Genomic DNA, 13,124 nt, shown 5'->3' with positions numbered 1-13,124 from the left:
CATTTGACTTGAATGGGTGTCTTTCCTGTATGGGTGTCTCTGCGTCCAAATTTCTCCTTTATGTAAGGATGCCGGTCATCTTGGATTAGAGCCACCTTAATGATGTCATCTTCACTAATTACCTCTGCAGTGATGCTGTTTCAGAATAAGCTCACATTCTGAGACACAGGGAGTTAGAACTTCAGTATATGCATTTGTAAGGAGGGCACAATCCAACCTATAACAAAGCCTCTAGTGCAGGAGGACAGAATTCCTTTTCTCCGTAAGTCAGTCAACTGGCTGGGAAAAATAGGTCATTGGGAAAATGAATTAATAAAGAAAGTCCATAAAAGCAAAGCTTAATGATGGCATTCTCAACTTCCTCCATTCTTTTAGAATCTTTCTTTTTTTTTCCCCCCAGGTAATATAGACATAATAGAAACAAAGAGATGCTAAAAATAAAAGGAAGTTTATTGAAAGTCCCCAAACTCTTCTCCACTCTTCTCCCAGCCCAATGACATCTGTAAAATCTGTCCTAATGACGGCACCATGAACAGCCCTTTGGGCACCCACCTTGGCCAGGTAAACAGAGCTCTGAGATAAAGGCCAGTCCCACCTCTTGCCCAGCATTCAGAGATATGGTCCCAGAAGCTCCTCACTTAACTTCATGGGTTCCTGTGGTACTACTCTGTCCATTCTCCTGTCTTACCACCTCCCAGCCACCACCTGACTCGCTGTTTCATCTCTGACTGGTGCCATCAGAGACTCACATTTCCCTTTTCCTGGGGATCCACTCCACAGCTTCTAGTCTCAGCTCTGTTTTCATCTCAAGACTTTGGTTTATCTTATGGAGTTTCTGGCCCCTAGTACACACCTCTTTCTTACGCAATCTTTCTCCTATACTGAAGCATGGTTTGTTTCCTTTCTCTAGTGAAATAGTGAAGGCATAAATTAAAGTTGAAACAGGGTGTGTGGGAAGAGGCAGACGGAAGGAGTGATTAGCAATGGGTCTGAAAAGGCAGATCGGCAGTTCCCAGGTGACGGAGAGGCTCATTGCTCGTGGGGCCCAGTGGAAAGAGTGTGGGCTTTGTCGTAAGACAAATGTGGGTCTGGGGAGCTTAGGTGCACCAGTACTGGAGCAAGGTCATTACATCTCTGTGCGTAGCTTTAAATACCATCTGGGCATCGACCTCTCCCCGATTTGTATCTCCAGCCCTGATTTTCCTCCTAAACTGGAGGGTGAAATTCTAACTTCCTTCTAGACATTTCTAGTTGAATGTTGGATAGGTGTCTCAAACTCAACATATCCAAAACCAAACTCTTAATTTCATCCCCAAACCTGTTCTTTACCCAATCCTTCCCATCTTGGTAGATAAATCCATTCGTTTTGTACTCAAGCCAAAACCTTTAGGCGTCATCCTTGATTCCTCTTTTTCTCTCTCACACCTCACACTTTTATCCATCAGCAAATCTTTCTAACCTTACCTTTAAATATAGAATTTGTGCACTTCTCAACATCTCCAGACCCGTCACCCCAGCCTGTGCCATCATTATCCTCTACCAGGATTATGAAAATCACTTCCTGACTAGTCTCTTTCCTTCCATCCTTGGCCCTCCAGACTATTTTTCTGATATTTACAGAGGTCTTTTTAAAAACATAAGTCAGATCATGTCACTTCTCTACTCAAAACCTTCTGCAACAAACCCCTAGCTGTTCCCCAACATCAAGTCTGCTTTCTTCATTTAAGTACAGACCCTCCAACTTTTACCTGGGCAATGACTAATGACTCTGCTTTTCAGCTTCTATTGCAGTTCCCATGCCCATGGGATGTGAGCAGAGGAATGTGTACAGTGTCCAAGCCAGGCTCCAACAGAACGGGAAGTCACTCCTCTTCCTTTGCCCCTGATATAGTTTGGATACTTGTCCCCTCCAAATATCCTATTGAAATTTGATCCCAAATGTTGGAGGTGGGGCTTGGTGGGCGGTGCTTGGGTCATGGGGGCGAATCCCTCATGAACGGCTTGGCGGCTTCCTCAAGGTAACAAGTGAGATCTCCCTCTATTAGTTCCCACAAATTTGTTAAAAAGAAGCTGGCACCTCCTCCCTTTTCTTGCTTCCTTCCTCTCAGCATGAGATACCTGCTCCCCTTGGCCTTCCACTGTGAGCAGAAGCTTCCTGAGGCCCTCACCTGAAGCCGATGCTGGTGCCATCTGCAGAACCATAAGCCAAATAGAACTCTTTCCTTTATAAATTACCCAGCCTCTGGTATTTCTTATAGCAACACAATGAACTAAGACACCTCCTTTCTTCCTGATGAGTGGTCACCCACCATTACAACCCGGGGAAGAGGGGAGCAGAGCCAGCCTAACAACTCTGAACTCCCCACCGGTGGATGTTACGTGAGCGAGAACTCGACTGCCATCTCCTTAAATTATTACAGCTGCTGAGCGTGTGCCCTAGCTACACACCCGCCAACGCCTTGCTTTTGTAATTAGAATAAAATCTGAAACCTTCCCAAGGCCAGTGAAGCCCTGTGTGATCTTGCCGTTGGCTAGCTCTTGGACTTTATTGCTTATCCCCTCCCTGGCTTTCTGTGCTCCAGCCACCCGGGCCTGTGCACGTGTCCTCAAATATACCAAGAACACTCCCTGTTAGGTCTCTGCTTACTTGACTCCTCATCAGGGAGCTCTGCTCTAACTAAATCACACCCTGATTTAGTTTTCTTCATGGTCCCATCACTACTTGACATATAACTATCTGTTTGTTGTCTGCCTGTGCCCTACCTCACTAGAATGTGCTGTGACCTTGCTAAGAAAGGGACGGTGAGTGTGGTTTTGTTCACGGCTTTAAGCACATGGTAAACTCTCGAAAAATATTTACCGACTGACTGAATGAACAAGCTTCTGTTTCCTCATCTGTAAAATGGGAATAGTAATTTCTGCCATGTAGGCTTGTGGTGAGAATGAGGGGACATAATGACAACAGCTATATGTGGTGACTGGCACTCTGTAGAGGCTTAGGAGACATTAGCTACCCAACTTTTTTTGAGCAGTTTCTTACCTTTGCACCAATGGGTGCATTTCAGTGGATGTTTTCCTATTTATACCTGGTAATTTGTTTCTTTGTTTTTCTTCCTGAATCAAAGAAGTCCCTTTCAATTAATACTTTCTGCATTATAATATTTTTCTGTTTGTTCATTACTTCCTCCCAGTCCCTCTCACATTTGTCTCTATTCACCAGCAATATCCGTTTATTGGCTCTGTCATTGATCCAGACACCTCTGAAACCGGTGATGTTGTTTCTCATCACCGCTGTGCTCATATCCAAGCCTGGAACTTTCAGAAACAAGAGACATCCCCGAGCCGCAGCCTCAGGGGATGCTCCCTGCGGACTGTGTCTTTCAAGTTGGCAGAGGGAAAGTGCATCGTGTCTTGTATTTCTCCAACTTGAACATAGCTTTGCTGATTTAGCACAAATTTCCCATAAAAAGCCAGCCTCCAGGGAGCAGAGACTGAACTCGGAAAGTGTTATCCCAAAAGGAGAGCTCGTCGTAAAGTTATGAGTGACTGAAATGCGAGGCGCTGGGGCTGTGGGGAGTGAGTTAAACGGCAGCGGTTTTACAGCTCCTGCGATTCTATTTCCTCCCGTGAATGCGCAACTATTCCCCCATGCGCCACCCTTCCCCGTGACCCCTGGCAAAAAGCAGCATTACCCTGTTCTCTTGCTGAAAAAGAGGATTAGGACCGTTACCAACAAAGCTACTTCCCATGGCAAAAAGAGGCTCTTGGATCGAGTGTTCTCTCTATGGTCACTGAAAATGACAATTCATTTTTCCTCCACTAGCTAAATGCTATCTCCAGATGCACACATGCGGATCCCATTGGAGTCAGAGAGGCCCCGGACACAGTTGAGGTCTCCTATTGGTGGCAAGAAAGTGGTGCTATAAAGACAAGCTCTAGAGCAGGGTGTGTGTGTGTGTGTGTATGTGTGTGTCTGCCTGTGCATACACACGTGGGCGGATGGGCAGAGGGTTCTTACCAAAACCTAAAATCTATTTGCCTTCATAGCTTGAATGGGGCCAAACTGATTGTCCTGAGAATCTAATGTTCATGCTCCAGTGTGAGAGCGGAGGTGATAGAAACATTCTGGGTTTTGTTGTTGTCGTTATTTATTTTTTTATTTCAGCATATTATGGGGGTACAGATGTTTAGGTTACATATATTGACTTTGCCCTGTGAAATGTTCTGTTGATAGCAATCACCAAATTTATAAAACCATAAGATCTGCAGTGCAGGAGGTAGGAGGCACAACAGGCGACAGCAACATACACAGATTTTGAGGCCACAGACTTTTGTTCAATTTCCACCCCTGTCACCTTCTATTAATAGCTCTGTGTTCTTGGACAACTTCCCTAATTTCTCTAAGTACCAGCTTTCATGACTTTCCACCTTTTTGTCATCTATAAAATGGTAAAATGGAGATTAAGATATCATAAATGCCTGACATGTCACAAGTGCTCAACTGGTGGCCGTTATCATTTGAATTAACAGGGGGATAGAGAACATCAGGCACACTGCCCGTACCAATGCCACGCCTCCCCCCGCTGCATGCACTTATCCACACACACACACACACACACACACACACACACACGTATCCACACAGACGCATGCACCCAATGGAAATACTAAGCCTCTTAGGTATGGCACACTCTCTCAAAGGTCTGCTTCCTGGCTCCAAGTCCTCCCCATTCACAAAGCTGAGACTGCTGACCTCCATTTCAGTCTGGAAGTCTCTGGAGTGCCCCAGAATAGCAGCTCAAGCAGGTTGCCCCTGAGCCATTCTCCATGCCTAGCCCCACTTGGAAGTACAAGAACCGGATTCTAATCTTGCCTCCACTCTTGCTAGCCATTGTAAACTTTGTCCATGCTGGTTTAAACGCGTGATGCTGGACACTGGTCTGCAATCGTCACAAAGGTGTCAAACTCAAGTAAAATAAAATGCCATAGGTACTCTCCACATATTCTGCTCCTTTCGTGCACAGCACTTAGTCTGTGGTTATAATCATCTGTGCAATGATTTGTTTACAATCTGCCTCCTCCACTAGACTGTAAGCTCCATGAGGCCTAGTTTGCTCACCATTACAGCTCAGTGTAGCACACCATAGCAGAGTGACTAGAATACGGCAAGCCTTCGATGAATATTTGCTGAATAAATATGAGAACGAGAATGTAAAAGTACCTTGAAAACTGCCAAGCACAGATTAATGTCAAATATTATTCTTATTATGAGACATCATGTAAACACCAAGTGATTGGTTACTGGGTTGCCCTGTTCAACCAAATTGTATATGTATTTAAGACTTTTCCACTGTACCGTTTTTAGGCATATCATTTCTGCTTGAATGAGTATGATGCTTTTAGTCATTTCTATAGAAATTCAGCATGGAGCCCTGATTCAGGGGTATAAAATCCTGCATTTAATATTGCTTCCTTGGAAAAACGGGTTTTTTTTTGCTGAGCATGTACATGTGGGGGTTACCTGTATTTTATATATCCATTCATCCATATATCCATTAATTGATTCATTCACATACTTAGGAACTATTAATGAAATGCCTATTTTATGGCAAGCACATATTAAGTGCTGAAGACACAATGATAAATATGACCAGTGGTCCTTGTATTCATCTCATCGTCTACTGGGGGAGCCCGACCTATAAACGCAGCCACAACAATGTGATGTGGAATAATGGAGAGGTACACGTGTCACAGCCATGATGGGGCACAGAGCGGGAAGCACGTATTGGAATGGGGTGGAGTGTTGTAAGAGGCCTTTCACCCAGACTTGAAGATTGACTATGGGTTTTCTAGGTGAACGAGATGAAAAAGATGTATTCAGGTATTGGGAAGAGCATATGGTTTGATGAATAAAGGAAGACAAATGAGTGAAAGAATAACTGAGGCCGTGAAGGAAATAAACCTAAACTATCTGCCAGCTTGTAGCTCAACTGTGTGGCTACTTGTGGATGGGGATGGGTGCGAGGAGCTCCTTTTAACTAATATGTTGCCCTAGTAGCCAGAAAGGACGCCTGGAACCATGGGAATAAAATGAATTTCAAGAAAGGAGTTTTAGGCAGATACTAGCCACTTGCCCACTTCCAAGAGGAGGATAAAAAATAATCTTCAGTGCTGTTACAACCAATTTGGAAATGTCAAAATGCTACAGAGGACTTCATCTTCACATGTCACAAAGGTGTTCCAAAGAACGGATGGAGTGATGGACATTTTCCTACTCTCCAGGATGCACAAATGCACTTTGCTTCAAAGCAGGGGACATTGTTAAAGACAACATTATTCTTCCCAGAAAGCCGAACCAAGTGCTTTTGAAAGCCTCTGACTCTGTTCTGAATGCATCGCAACCTATGCATTTAAAATCATTTTCTAAGCTGGGACAATGACACAAACATCCACACAACACGAGCTGCCGTGGATAAAGTTGGGCTGCCTGGTCTAGTTGAGCTGAAAAGTGCTGTGGCAGGGTGTTTTCATTTAAAAATTCTTATTATTTTTTAAAGAATTCTTGTTATAAATAAAAAAAAATTATTATTTGAGTGCATGCTGAAACTGAATCATGCCATTCTTACATAATTTTTCATTGGATTGTTGCAACCCATAAAGAAATCCAATTAAATTTCCCTTGCAGGCACAGGCCTTCATTCAAGGGGCCTTGAAAAAGCTGGTTTGTTGTATTGTATGGCAGGTCGATGAATCGAGAAGCAGAGAGGGCCTGTCCCGTTTCTTGTCCTGTGTGACATGATGTGAAGACAGTCCGCCAGCAATGTTTCAAAGAGCTACATTATCAGACAACATAAAGGCCTCCGTCCTTTCTGCTGCTGTGCTGCAGAATATGCACGTACCAGCGTCTCCGTCTGATGAACAGTTTTGAACACCGTATGGTTAACATATTGCTTTCTGGATCTCACGAGCATTCACCATCATTATCCCAGAGACATCAGACTCGGGGTTAAGGCTGGAGTGTGCCAGAGATAAGATAATGTTTTTGAAGATGTTTTAAAGGGAATGTCCTGGAAACCAGACTACACAAACATGTGTTTTCACTACCTAAAAAGAAGGCAGAGGCCAACGTGTCACAGAATTATAATAGTTTACTTTAATCTGTTTCTTGGTTGCTATCGGGGCTGTTTATGCATTTTCCTTCATTGGCTTACATATTATGTGGGGGTCTCAATTATTTCCAGACATACGGAATTTTTGTTTTTAAATAAAAATTCTACATGAGTAGACACACAAAACACACACACAGACACACACACTTTTTCCCTCTTATCTTCCCTCAAGTATAGCAAAAAGCTCTTCTAAACTTCTGCCATGTAAGTGAAACTTCCTTTAAGATGTCAAGCATGTGACAGAATTCAGTCTTCTTGCCACCTATCATGCTAGATGCGGAGTACTAAGGTTTGAGAGAAAACAGAGGAAAACACTAGTAGGCATGATGGAGGAAGATGCTGCTGTCTGCATTTCTTTTCGAAGTGCTATCTGAAAACTATTTTACATTCTCTTCTCTTGCTGCCTATTTTTTGTTTGTTTGTTATTGTATTACTTTTCATAGTATTTTTTTAAAAAGTAGCAATTGCCTAATTGTTTTCTAACCTCAGCTATCAGCAAACATGAGAAGCTTGTTTCACTACAGTTGGGTTTTATGGGACAAGGGAGGTCATTCAACCCTGCCCTTTCAGACTCTCTCTCTCTCTCTCTCTGTTAGAGGGTACAGGCATATCTCACAATCGAATTTTCAAAATAATTCACTTATGCCATTTCCCTGCACAAGGAATGCAGGCTTGTATCTGTCTGGCTTTAGCAAGAAGCAATGATTTGATTGGTGACAAGATATGTAGGCAGATGTCACTGTTTTCTGTAAAAAGATTCTTAGGGACCAAAGCATGCTTGAGTGTCGATCTGTGTGTTTAATAATTGGGAAGCTGCACTGGGGCTTTAGCTGTAGTGTTTGCAAATGATTTATGTGTCAGAAATGTTTCTTTAAGTTGGAGTTCCGAAGTGAGGCCTTGTGATTATGATTGTTCATCCTAGAGGTGCCCAGTTAAAGGTGGAAAATGGGGCCCATGGAGGATGTAGAGCACTCCCTCCTTTGTTTTGGGTTTCTGAATTCCTTACCACAGAAAATTTCCTCTATTTTCCTAAAGTACGGTTCTCTGAGCCTGAAAGTATCAAAGTGAGAGGCAGTTGGAAGAGTCCCTCACATGCGAACCTTATAAAACCCAGATAAGGTGTCTGTCTGTGTGCAGATGTGTGTGGCTTCTCATAGAAGAGCCCTAAATTGTTCTTTAGATTAAAAGTAAGTCCTCCTTGCACACCAAGTCCTAATTGGACACAGACTCCCTCTCACAAAATGACCCAGGGTCCCCAAGAAACCGATCCTGATGCACTATCAAATTCACCCAGCCCTCAAGGGTCACAGCCGCAAATCAGCCTTTTGCTGAATTTGGCCCAGGCTTTTGGTTTTCAGTGAAACATGAGCTCAGGGAAGAACTCTTTTCTTCAAATTTAGCTATGGACATTTCAGTTTTGCTCTTTTTACCGGCACCCCAAGACACAAACCCCACCCCACACAAACCCCAGTCCCAGAGTGGCACTTTCACTAAAAAGGAAAACTTCAAAAGGAATTGGGTTGCAATGACTCTATTCTTGAGAGGACCCATAACTGACTGTTAACTGAATTATTTCCCAAAGAAAAACAAACCACATTCTGAGAGTTTACTAGAAATTTAAAAGATAAAGGCTCAAATGTTGTAGCTCTTTGTAACGCAGGTTTTTCATTTTCATCAAATAGCATTTATAAAATGTCTGCCAAGTGGTAGGGGCAGTGGGGCAGAACTCTTGGACTAAAAGAACAGCTTCCCTCTTCTGTGCACATACATAGTGGGATCTAATAAAAATGAAGAGCTCTAGAGAATGTGGCCAAATAACTCATACACTGGAAGATTAACTCCATGTCTAATCAAGCCACTAATTTGTTCTGAGGAATCTGTCTGCACTTCATTTTGCCATTTGTAAACCAGAGCTCCTCATCATTGTGCAAGAAAATTAAATTACCCCAAGTACCTGGAGCCACAGTAGGGAGTGGACAAGGTTAGGTAAAGACAACATCTGACCTGGTGGAGTTTGCAGACGGAAAATCCAGGGGGATGAGAAGTCACACACGCCAACTTGCAGGCATTGGGAAAATAGGAAAATTAAAGAATCTTCATTATGTGAAAGCTGAGGGAGGAGGAAAAGACATCTGTGCATTGAGTGTCAAGATAAGTGACCAGCACCCTTCTGATGGGCAGAATGGTCACTGGGAAGGAAACGAGATTTCAGAAAATCTTTGACAAATAAAGGAGGAAGCTGGGCAAACTGTGTGGAATAAAAAGGCATTTCCAGCACAGGAAGAGACAGAGAGCATAGTAATGCCGTTTTCTTGGGGGTAGGGGGGTGGGGGGAGAAGAAGGGGAGTATGAGGTTATACACTCTTAAAGACTTTGAAGTTGGTAGTAGGAGACATAGTCCCTCTCTAGGTCTTAAAGGCGGAAGAAGCATGGGGTGGGGTGTTAGAATAAAGCTGTGTTGAGAAGAGCTTGTTTCCAACGCCTGTGAGAAGTGTGAAAAACAAAATCCTAAAGAAACAGAAAAACATTTAGGGGTAGCTGGCACTGGGCTAATAATATCAAATACAGGGTGGAGCGGTGGGGCTCATCTTTGTTTAGCAACAGTCTAGTACATTTTCACAAAGAACCAAAAATACCTTAGGGACACACACACACACACACACACACACACACATACACACACACGGTTGTCCTGAGCACCTGAGAACTTTTTTTCCTTTGGTGTTGGAGACCTAGGATGACATTAGAAACCTGAGATGGCCCTCGCGTGTGACATATTTGATTAAAGGGTCTAAAGAGGATTCCCAAGGCAGACTGGTTAGCTGAGAGTTAGTTCCCAGCCCTCTTCCTCCACCTGAAACAGAGTCTGAGGTTAGGTGGCAGCAGCAATTTTGAGGACCCACTGAGATTCACGTCTGAACCACCAGCCCAGATGTACTGGGGCCAGAAGGATTGATCTAGACTGGAGAGTGGGCCAAAGGGGAAGACGAAGACAGGAGTGCATCTCAGACTGGAGCCATTGGAAGATGTCATCGAGTCATTCAAAAAATAATTCCGAGCCAGGCCAGTGCTCCAAATGAGCCCCAGCAAACACCACCCGGGAGACAGCTGGGCCTGCCAAGCAGTGACCAGACATTATAAGCAAAATTAGCCAATTAATGGGCTCTCGCGTCTCGTGGCCGGATCGCTGCGCTTGCTGCTGCAGCCCCAGCGTGGCGTCCGAGCCGCACCCCGCCCCAGCCGGCGCGGGCCGCGCTCCACCAGGTGAGCGACAGAAGGGCGGCGGCGGGGAGGGCTCGCCAGATGGCCCAGCGGCCAGGAGCTGCGCTAAGCGTTTTCTTTGCTGCAACTTGCTCTCAACGCAGGCGCTCTGGTAACCTTCGGAAGTGATTCCGATCTGTACCCAAGTTCCAAGTGTTGTCTAAATGGGCGATTTTCACATGCTATCTCTCCCCGCCACACGCTAAAACTATTCTTTTTCCAAGATTTTCCAACGATGAACTGATACCTCTACTTCTGCTTTAGGTTACTATAGCAGCTTTTCCTTTTGAGGACTTGAATGTGTTTGGAGGACTTTCTTTTGTTCGTTTTTACAACACAGCTGACAAACTGCCATCAGGAAGGTGAACACTGTCCCCACTTTACAGGTGGGAGGTCAGGGTGAAGAAGTGTCAAATAACTTATCTGTGTATGTGCAGAAAGCTGGGAATGGACTCCCACTTCCAATTACAAACTGGACCACGTCTTCCAACTGTGCACTTTGAGCTCTGTTAAAGAAGCTTTTAAGAGAAAAAAGGCAAAAACACTTTGCTCCTAAATTAAGACAAGTATAGCTGTTCGTTTTGTATGCCACAGAGAGAATAAAAACCCTGCATTTTGTGACATCTGTAATATGACTGATGTAGGGGCCTGAGTGGATGCTGCTTCAAAATGGGAAGCAAATATCATAACAGTATCATTTGTAATATTAACAAAAATAGTCCAATTAAATTCAAGAAATATGTATAGCATACTGATTTTGGGAGGGCAGGCATTGAGTTAGGCTTTTAAAGATATTTTATTCTTAAAGGGAGGAATTATTCCCACATTCTCTACGTGAGGAATTTGAACACGTAAAAGCTTAGGAAGGTGTAATTGGATGGATAACCAGCTTCCTGCCCCATTTCCCACCGTCTACCCGGAGCTAGGGAGGAGGAGACGACTTGGTCCAAGGACTCCGTTTGGCCATTACAAGCGTTCCTTGGGGGCCTCTGTAAAAAGAAAGGAGCAACCTTAGGGGAAGGGCTCAGAAGGCCGGGAGTTTAGAGCTGAGGGCGGAAGTTAAGGGCGTGGGGGTTCACAGCAGAGGGAAAAGCAAGGAAGGGAAGAAAGGGGTGCAGAGTCTGGGAAGAGGGCGACACCACCACTCACTGGACTCCGCTCCCACCACCATCACACCACCGCCATCACTCTGCAAATCATCAGAGAGAAATGGTCCCAAGGAGGAGGGTGAGATGTACACCAGTTCCTAAGGCTCGGTGCTGTGGTTCATTTCATCCCTGGAGCTGCCCAGAAGCCGGGCCAGCAGGGAAGGCACGGGAGCCCACCTGCAGAAACTCTGGAGCAAATGTAGGCTGAGTGACTGTTAAGGACACACAGCGCATGAATGATGGAACAGTGCAGCAGTCCAGAAAGGACGAGTTCCATCTGCTATAGAAACACGGAAGCCACACATGGGACTCCATTCAGGGAAGGAGCCACTCAACTAAATGTCAACTTTCCTGAGTTTTAAGCCAGACAAACAAGGAGCCAGAATCTTCTCATCCAAGTCTCCTGCATTGTTTCCTTTTGAAAGAATCCTTCCTTAAACACAGGCCTCTTTCCTGACTAAATATGTCATTTCAGCCCTGCTCATTCTGCTTGTTACCACGATGGTGCTAATTCGAGCATGGCTCACTTCAAAGTTGACACTGATCCTCCTCATAAGCAATTGTTCTGCAGCCAGACCCATCAGTGGCTCCCGTCAGCCCCTTTCAAGCATGGCGCCAGCTTTTCAAAATGCTGACAAGAGTTCCCCTCTGTTGCCTAGGACAAGCCGTGGTTGTCCTTTTCTGAGCATGTAATTGTCTCCTGGGGAGAGCAGATCCCCCTGCCCCGTAGGCCCAGCCACCTGTCTTTCCCATCGCAGCAACTGGTAGCTCAGACTCAGGCAAACGCTGGGGAAAGTTGAGACATTTTAGAGGTTGGCGCCAGAACAAGGTTATGAACCAGAATAAAAACAGGACCAATTCGTGACATCCATGGGAATCTTTAAACTGCTGCCCTGGCATGTAAGACCATGGGACTAGGAGGGTTGCCTTTTCTGCTTCTAGGGTGAACCCACCAGTGTTACCCCAATGGCGATCTTACTCCTTTTTCTCCTTTTTAAGGCAATGGTTCTCCAGCTTTAATTTGCACCGGAGAACTTGTCAAACATGCAAGTTTCTAGGCTCCATCCCCAGAAGTTCTGATTCAGCAAGTCTGGAGAAGCCCAGGAGCTGTGTGTTGGACAAGCTCGCCTGTGATTTAGACACAGGTGGTCTTGAACTACGTTCTGTGAAACTCTGCTTTGAAGTCCGAAGCAAACAAAAGTCCTCTACCTCCCTTAAGAACCCATCCAAGAATTTAAAAAGCTTCAGAAAATTCTTCCTTATGTCTATTCATATGGGTGTTTGAGACTCATGGTGACATTCCTTGAAAATGAAATAAATGCTTCTAAGTCAGAGAAAGACAACAGCCAGGTGTCAGCCACTACATCACTTCCCCAGCTCTCCCACCCCTGTTTTCTCACAGCTGTGTCTTCTGATGGGCAACGCCTGCAGAGCTGGAGGACCTGTGGCCAATCGCGATTTTCAGGAAGGAGTATGTTTGTGGCCTCAGTCCCCCTAGAGGGAGAGGATGGATCTGGAATTAAGTTATCCGCCACCCAGACATGAT

The sequence above is a fragment of the Propithecus coquereli genome, unplaced genomic scaffold (assembly GCF_000956105.1).
Source record: "Propithecus coquereli isolate 6110/MARCELLA unplaced genomic scaffold, Pcoq_1.0 Scaffold95, whole genome shotgun sequence".
NCBI lineage: Eukaryota > Metazoa > Chordata > Mammalia > Primates > Indriidae > Propithecus > Propithecus coquereli.
This window is presented reverse-complemented; position numbering follows the sequence as displayed.